Source organism: Eubalaena glacialis, chromosome 3 (assembly GCF_028564815.1).
Source record: "Eubalaena glacialis isolate mEubGla1 chromosome 3, mEubGla1.1.hap2.+ XY, whole genome shotgun sequence".
Lineage (NCBI taxonomy): Eukaryota > Metazoa > Chordata > Mammalia > Artiodactyla > Balaenidae > Eubalaena > Eubalaena glacialis.
Genome location: NC_083718.1, coordinates 39771835 through 39780522, shown reverse-complemented (window position 1 = coordinate 39780522; position 8688 = coordinate 39771835). Strand labels below are relative to the sequence as shown.

Genomic DNA, 8688 nt, shown 5'->3' with positions numbered 1-8688 from the left:
AGAGCAGCACCATTTTTATTATTTTTTCTTTTTTCAGGTAGTACTTGTGGAAAAGAAAAGAAGCCAAGGTTTCTATTAATGCTTTAAGAATGTTTGGGAATCTACAGTGCCAAAGAATTGCAAAGTAGAGCTGCTGAAGAGCTGTGAACAATTGTTAGCAGCTGATCATTTCAAAGGGCTGTAGCCTCCATTCCCAGTGAAGCACATATTACAACTTGCCCACCTACTGAGCTTTTCCCCATTTCTTTTCTATGGAGTCTGTGTTTGCTGTTCTTTATTATTTCTTCTTCCCTGATAGCAGGGAATCTGATGTTAAATGGATACAGTAAGGAACTGAGAGGTAGTTTTTTCAAAGTTTGTCACATCTATAGGAAAAGTTGCTATGTTACTTCTCAATTGAAGAAGAGAGAGTTGAACATTTTCTATTTCTCCTTAGAAAAAAATTTTTGTCGTCTGAGGCCCTAGTTTGTGTTTTTTTTCCCCCCAGAGGCCCCCCTCCAAAGATGTTCAGGTCCTAGTCCCTGGAACCTGTGAATATGTTCATGGCAAGAGGAACTTTACTGATGTGATTGCATTAAGAATCTTCAAGAGATTATCCTGGATTACCCACGTGGGCCCAATGTAATCGGAAGGGTCATTACAAGTAGGAGGTAAGAGTGTCAAAGTCAGAAGACGTGTCAATGGAAGCAGAGGTTGAAGTGAATGCAGTGTGAGAAACACCCAGCCAAACACTGATGGCTTTGAAGATGGAGGAAGGGGACATGAGTCACAGAATGCAGGTGGCCTCCAAAAGGTAGAAAAAAGCAGGAAACAGCTTCTTCCATAGAGCTTCCAAAAGGAACACAATCCTGCTGACACCTTGATTTTCGCCCAGTGAGACCGATTTTGTACTTCTAGTCTTCAGAACTGTAAGATACATTTTAAGCCACTAAATTTGTGGTAATTTGTTACAGCAGCAATAGGAAACTAATCTCCCCCCAGAAGGAGAAATATTCCTGCCATAGACCCACTTTGATGGCAAGCAGGGGGTTCATTGGAGACAAGAGATGATTGGACCTTAGAGCTACTGTGAGGAGAGAGCACCCCGCAGTTGGGGGAGGAACGTTAGAGGCTACCCAGATGTACACGTATCCCTTGTCATTCCAAAAGGGTGTAAGGCGGCACCCTAGGGTTATATTGTGTAGCACTTGCATGCATTGTCTTATGTTTTGACTATTTGTATAGCCACTTTTCTTTCCCCTGCTAGCCTGGAAGATTCCCAGATGGCATTCATCTCTATATCCCTGTTGTTCCCAGGGCCTTGTGTGAATGTGTGAGGCACTTCACACTTCCCAAAGCCCTGGCTGGTGTGGCCAGTATCCATTTTGAGTCTTACCACAACTCTCGTGGACTCAGGCAAGACCAGTAGTATTATTATTAAAATTTTTCATTTTCCAAAGACTAACACCCAAATTTCTCTGACACCCAGGCCCTTCTCTCCCCAGTATTCCAACCATTTTATCTGCAAAGTAAATGCTCGAGAGCAGATGAGGAAATTGAGGCACTTTTGGACTCCCAAGGGTCCTGACACTGGGCTCTGAGGGGTCCAGAGTTACTGTGCAGACCACCTTGGGCTGCTTCCTCCCTCTAAGCACAGGAGAAAATCCTTTTGCCCACCTGATGGTGGAGAGAAAACTTCACAGCAGAGAAAACCATCTTGCTTCTCAAGGACATTGAGGGATGTGGACGGGAAGAGGGAAAGGCCCCCTCTGGTTCTGGCTCTGGGTGCAGGAGGCAGGCAAGGCTAACTGTCAGGGGCCCCTACTCTGAGCCCCTGCCTCTTCCCCGACTGTCCTAAGGAAGTGTTGCTGTGGAGGTAGGGAGGAGGAATGGTCATGCCTCCGGCCGAGACTGCAGGAACTGGCCTGAGGACAGTCAGAAGAGAATGTTATCTACCACTGTTTGAAAAATTCTCTGTATCCCATCAACATTCTCACGTACAGAGACAGTACAGTCTCTGGAATCAGAGACAGTTTCAAGTCATAGGTCCCCACTTACCCGTGGTGTAACCTTGGCAAGTCACTTTGCCTGGATGCGATCCCACTTCATCTGCAGAACGTGGATAACACCTACCCTGCATATTGTTGGGAAGATAAAAATAATATATGGAAAATAAGAAGCACTCAAATGATAGCTATATTATTTATAATCAAGAAAACCGTTGGATTGGATTTCTCAAGGTTGGGCATCTGGTAAATAAATGGTGTAACCAAGACCCCATCCTTAACCCAAGTCTGCAGTTTCTCATCTAAAGGCCCTTCACTCCCCAGAAGCTTCTGAGGCCAGGCGCTGGCCCTCCAAGGCAAAAGCTTCCCCACCCGGCTTATACAGAGAGAAGCAGGGGCTGCTTCTGAACTCGGCCCTCACCCAGAACCCGCTGGAAGCCGCGCGGGTTCACACAGCTGCGCAAAGTCTGGAACCCCGCCTGTCTGGAGCCCCGAGGGGCGCTCCGCGACCCTAAACCTCTGCGCCAGGAGGCATCAGGGCGGCCGCGTGCATCTCTTCCGTTCTGCCGCTGCCCCTCGGCTCCCGCCCGCACGCGAAGGGGCACTGAGTCCGCGGTCAGTGTGGACCCCTGGGCGGCGCCAGGCAGTCTCGGTGAGGCAGCTCCCGGAGCGCGTCCCTTTGGGGAGCGGGCCCTTCCAGCCCCGGGAGCGGCGGGGAGCAGCGAGGCGCGCAAGGAGCCCCGGGCGGGCACATGTCCGCAAACCCTTAAGCCAAGCTCTGGCTTTCGCACGCGTGGACGATCGGCGCGAGGGCCCGGGCCGGAGGAACCCGGTGCGGGCCAGGGAGGACCCGCGAAGCCGTCCAGGGCGGCCGGGAGGCGTCAGGGGAGGCGCCCGGCGCGGCGGCGCTGGGCCCGCCCTGGGCCGCAGCCCGCAGAGTTCAGACGGGGCCAAGGCGGTCAAAACTCGGCCGGCTCGCGCCAGGGGCTGCGGCCAAGGCTGACGCGGGGTGCTGGAAAATGTTTGGACTAGCCGGCGCAGCCCCCAGGGCTCCGCGGAGCCGCGCTGGAGGGGCCCTCCCTAGGCGGCTCGGCCAAGCGGCCTGCGCCGTGTTCTCCAGCTGCGGCGAAATCCCGGGGTCTCCCGGCCCCCGAGGGCGGGAAACGCGGGCTTCCTCCCCAACTTGTCGCCTCGGGGCTCCCCAGCCCTGGCGCGCGATGGGGATCCCTGAGTAGGCTATGGAAGGAAAGGAAACGCAGGTCTGTTCTTCATTCTTTCGAGCAATCCACCCGCGCACACGCAGGTCAGGCGGCCCTGGAGGATGGCCGAGGGCTGTGTGTGCACAGGGAGGAGGGGTAAAACCTTCCGGAAAGTGAGCACCTGCTTTACCAGGATGACAAGCACAGGGACCCAGAAACTGACGTGTGCTGCCCTTCTTCCCCAGGAGACTTTACACAGCCCTGACTTACCTTATTGTGATAAGACTGTAAATCATAAAGAGCTTTGCATTTTACTGGGTACTTTAAACCCACCTTTCTTCTTTATCCTTACAGCAACTATGTGAAGCAGACAGGGCTGGTACCTATTCATTTCACAGGTGGGAAATCACAGGGCTGGGAAAGGCCTGAGGTTCTGTGCCCGTTTGCCTAGCTAGGCTCTAACAAACAAAGGTCGAAGTCCCTTCTCTTTTTTCTCCCTTGGCAGGGGGCCAGGTTTCCACCCTCCAACATTCCTGTACAGGATGGCCTCTATTTCTCTGAGAATTAGGCCATCGAGTCAGTATTACTTGGAGAGGTGATGACAGCAAGTGACAAGGAAGCAGGTTCTCCTTATTGCAGAAGAAATTATGTGAGTGGTCTCCTTAGATGCTTCCCTCCCAATTGGAAGGAAGATTGGCACTCCTGGCCCTAGAGCAGTGATTCTCAAAGTCTTGTCTGCAGGCTAGACGCAGGAACATCACCTGGGAACTTGTCAGAAATGCACATGATCCCAGACCTGCTGAATCAGATACTCGGGAGGTTAAGGCCAGCAATTTTTGCTTTAAGGGGCCCTTCAGGCCATTCTGTGATGCACACTGAAATTTGGAGAGCCACTGGTCCAGAAAAGACTCTCTATAGGCTAGAGGCAAGCCCTGCATCCAAAAGGCTGACTGCCACACTGCTTAGAGGCCCGAGAAGGCAAGAAATGACCTGGGAAGTCCAGTGGTTAGCTGCAGTGTGGAAGGTCCATTCCTCAGAGTCTCTATTAACTGTGTGTGTGTACCCATAAAATATTGGAAAGAATGGAGACTTTTTTTTCACACACACACACACACACACACTGTATTTTATTTTTACAAGAGATAAATAAACTGACACCAAGCATTGTAAATGGATGACCACAGCAAAAGCAACAATGATTGCAATTACCAAACACGAAACACACTCATACTATGTCATAATATTGACATTCAGTCCAGTAATCCTCCACTGTAACAGCTCCTTTACTTTGCAGTGGAAATTGATTTGTATATTTTTTGCCTCTGAGTCCTTGTGGGATTTTTTTTTTTATTCAAACAGACAGAAAGTCACAAAAATTATAATCATCCTCATCAGTTCACTCAGTCCCATGTAATTAATTTTTTTTTCATCTTGATCTTTTGTTAGCACTTTTATGAATTCATCAGTTTTCCATTAGAGTTCTGAAAATGCTTATTCATTCAGTTCAGCAGTATAGTCAGTTACCAGAAACCTGTACTTGTCAGAGTCTTTTCCATGAATTCCTTGAAGGTGAAACCCTCTTATAGGAACATTTTTGCAAAAGCATCAGAATGAAGACTTTTGGGATCCCATACAAAACTGTATTTACAAACTCACTGAACTCCCAAACACTCTCTAAGTGTACCTGCTGTGGACCAGTCCCTCAACTGGCTAAGGACGAGCTGGATGTTAGCTGACTCTGAGTTGAAACAAATGCAACCAGGTCATTTCATGAAATGGATCTTCATTGTTAGGTGCACGAGGTAAGAAGTGGAGCAGACACTGCTGTGTCCGTCCCCCTGTCTAACAGAAAGGTGGCACCATCTGGGTTAAAGTATAGAGCCAGCCAGGGCGTCAGGGGAGGCTGTGTTCCTCCCTGCTGGCCCCAGTGATTGACTTGGGAATGGGCATCAGGTGTGATTCTGGCCAATGAGAGATGGGGGAAGATTGCTGGGGAGTTGATGGAGAATTTTCCTACCTCTTTAAAAGGGACACAAGAAAAGTGTGTCTCTTTTTTGTCTCCGGCTGTCATTACCTGGACTGCCACAATCTTCCTAGACAGGGAAGAAATTAACCTAGAAGGACAAGCAGCATATTGGGGTGACAGGGGAGAAAGTCAGGAAACACCTGGGCTCTTCATGACATTTTTGAACCGCTAAATTAATTGACCTTGGGTGGTGGCTAGGGTGAGGGGTTTAGATGGGAAGGTGGGGGGAACACTTGGGATTTTCTTGTTAAATGAGATAAATTATTTTTCTTATTTAGACCACTATTAGTTGGGTTTTCTATTACTTGCTGCCCAAATCATCCTAATACGATTAATGTGATTAGAATCTCACTGGAATACACAAGCAGAAAGAAAAATAGGGCATCAGAGGGAGTTATCAGGAGGACACTGGGGACTTCTGGCAACTCTAAGCATTGGATTATCTTGTCTCCCACTTCTGCCTTGGGAGTCCCCAGTGCCACCACTAATGGGTTACTCTCTTGCCATCTGCCCCCTTTTGTGTCTGCTGTTTTCTCTCTCTACCAGCTAGCTGGTACCCTCTATAACTTCCAGTTCAAATTTCCAAGAATGAGACCCCATTGGCCTTGTTAACGACCACTGCTTCAGATAGGGAAGAGCTCTTCATGCCAGGCCACCTCATCAGCCACTGGTCAGTCTGTGGATTGACTGTCCTTGAATCAGAGTCCTGTCTAATCAGCCATGCAAAGGAGGGTGGATGCAGAACATGGCCAGCCTCACTCAGTCTGAGGCCGAGGTCGTGGGCTGGGAAGGTTCCCTTAGAAGGAAACAATGTTCTTGGCAGGTACAAAGACTAACTTGCCAGCACAGCCTTCATGGGGAACAATGAAATGGCAGTGCTGAGCCAACCAGGGTCGGAGCAAAGGAATCCACTCCCACCGCAAGCCCTCTCCGCTGTAGATCTGTTATATACCCGAGAGTAAGGGGTGCCCAACCAAAATGCCTGCCCAGATCCTAGATCTGCCCCCAAACACACAGTCACACTGCTCAAAAAACATCCCCACCCCAGATGCACCCACCCATGCGTCCGCACAGGAAGCAGACACACGGCTGTTGTCCAAGACGCACACACCACACGACTCTTCCATATGGCAATTTATGGCAACTGTCGTAAGAGTTGTTTTGTTGCTTCAGTCATGGTGAAACAGTGTCTTGGGATGTGTGAGCAGCAGCAGCCCTGTTGGAACAGGAGCAGAAGTGAGGGCACCCACAGTGGCACAATGTTTCCCAAATCAGAGCTTTAAAAATGCATAAGGGATTTACGCACCTACGAGCCCAAGTGTGAGAGCGCAACACTGCTTCCGCTGTGTTTATGGCATTCTGATAGTAGGTGTGTTATTCTTTCCTTAAGAACAAGTAATCACAGGCATGGAAGAGGTGCAAACTGAGGTGTTTCTGTCACTGATTAGTGCTGTATCCTTAGGCAAATTGTTTGAACTTTCTGAGCCTCAATGTCTTCATTGGTAAAATGTGTCTAATAATACTTCACTTATAGGATTGCCAGGATTCTTATATACAGTAAGACACCTGAGAAAATGTTGAGCACATAATATTATAACATTTTAAAGCTGTCATTCTAAAAGACCCCTTCCCTGGGGCAAGTGTGCTATGGGATTATTTTGAGAGAATCATAGGCTAAAGCTCCAGGCCGTGGTATTGACTGGGTCCTGTGATGTCTGTCACCCAGCTCAGCAGATGAGCTTGGGATTCAATGTGGTCATCAGATCAGAAATGAGAAATGGCTAGAGGGTGCAAAGTGGGTGGTGGGATATTGGGAAGGAGACACTTTCATTAATGTGAATCTGCCGAGGAAATGGAGAGGAAGCCACAGTAGCATCCAGAGCTGAGCCCAGGTGTAATTCATAATTTGATGCTACATGGGGAGTGGAATGGGAGCCAGGCCTGATGCTGGCTGGGGACCTGGGGAAGAAGTTCAAGTTCACCAGGGAGCAGAGGCCACTGTGAAGAGTCAGTGAATGGTGCTGAATCAAGCTGCCCAGCACTGAGACAGGGGGCAGCGGTGGAAATGGGATTTTCAGGATTGGGGAGCCAAAGGACCTTTAAGGGAGTGGTGAAAGATATTTGGGAATTCTTGGGACTTGAGTCAGGAAAGCTCTATTAGATCTCTGAGAATACTCACAAGTTCAGTGTAAGTCTCCAGATGAGAGCCCAGCCTGGTCAACACCTTGCTTTTAACCTTGTGATATCCTGAGCAGGAATCCAACCATTCTATACTACTTTCAAAACCTGAATTGTGAGATAATAAGTGAGTGTTGTCTTATGCTTCTATGTTGGTGATGAATTCTATGCAGATCAATGAAGAAATATGTGCTTCAGACTTGAGACTTAGAAATGTGTCCATCTTCATCTTATGTATACTTTGGTTCTTCCCACCTTTGTTTCCTTTTTATTTTCCATTAGCTTATTTATAATTTTTTAAAGTCACAATCTGATCACTAAGAACCAGAGAGAATTTGACTATATCTAAGTGCTGATAAAGTAAAAGACAATATAAGAAAAATATAGAGTCTGCATTCTGCTTCTGCCACTCAGTTGGTGTGGCTTCGGGAAAACTTCTTAGCCTTCCTACATCTTAGTTTCTCACCTATAAAACAGGGATTATAATGTTTACTTACTGCATTTAAGTCTGACTCGAGTCACATAATGTATTCCAATGTGCTTTGTAAAATATGAAACTGTGTACAAATGTAAGCTACTATTTTTACGAAGCCAGAACAACCAGCAGGATGCCTGGGGCAGCCAGGTGAGCCGGTGGCAGTGAAAATCTAGCTAGAAAATCTAGAATCCTAATAGAGAAGAGAAAATTAATAAAGAGAGCCCGTTGCAGAAGGTGCTGGAAGTTGCTACAAGGGCTATTTCTTCTCCCGAGTGTACTTGCATTCCCCAAATAAGAGGAGTGGACTGAGAAACATGCCAGACCAATTCTCAGTATCACCAATAACCAGATTTCAAATCGTAGGTGTAAAAAAAAGTAATATGACCCCCAAAATGGCCAACTAAATTGCTTAGAGAGCAAAGAAAAAAGGAAGCCACAGTATAATAATTTATATAATGAGGATAGTAAACAGAACTAATGAATGAAATCAAACACCTATAAAGCAGAGGAGAAGCAGAAGGAAATTTCTTGGAGGAACTGTTATCATTGGCTGAAGACAGAATATGCCTGTGCTTAACAATGGCGAGTGAAACGTCTTACACAGGAAAGAGATCATTGGAGAGAAAGGCTACAGGCACTGTGTAGCAGCATATGGAAATTCAATCCATAACAAAGAAAATCAGACAAGAGACGGGTGATAAGCACACCCAAGAAGAACAAAAAGACAGATGTGAAAATCGGACGAGTCCTACAACTACTAACAGCGTCCAAATTAGCAGAATGTTTTTTAAGGATCAGATTACAGTAGCTTTACAGAGAAAT

The 8688-nt window shown here is 47.4% G+C and overlaps 1 long non-coding RNA gene across 1 annotated transcript; it reads right to left on the bottom strand.

The window, feature by feature from the left end:
• Positions 1-855: 855 nt before the first annotated feature.
• On the bottom strand, positions 856-3524 carry LOC133087859 (uncharacterized). Its single transcript, XR_009700461.1, has 3 exons — positions 3455-3524; positions 2038-2113; positions 856-906 (listed from the first exon to the last, which is right to left on the bottom strand). It is a non-coding gene; the product is annotated as an uncharacterized LOC133087859 (long non-coding RNA).
• Positions 3525-8688: the final 5164 nt, after the last annotated feature.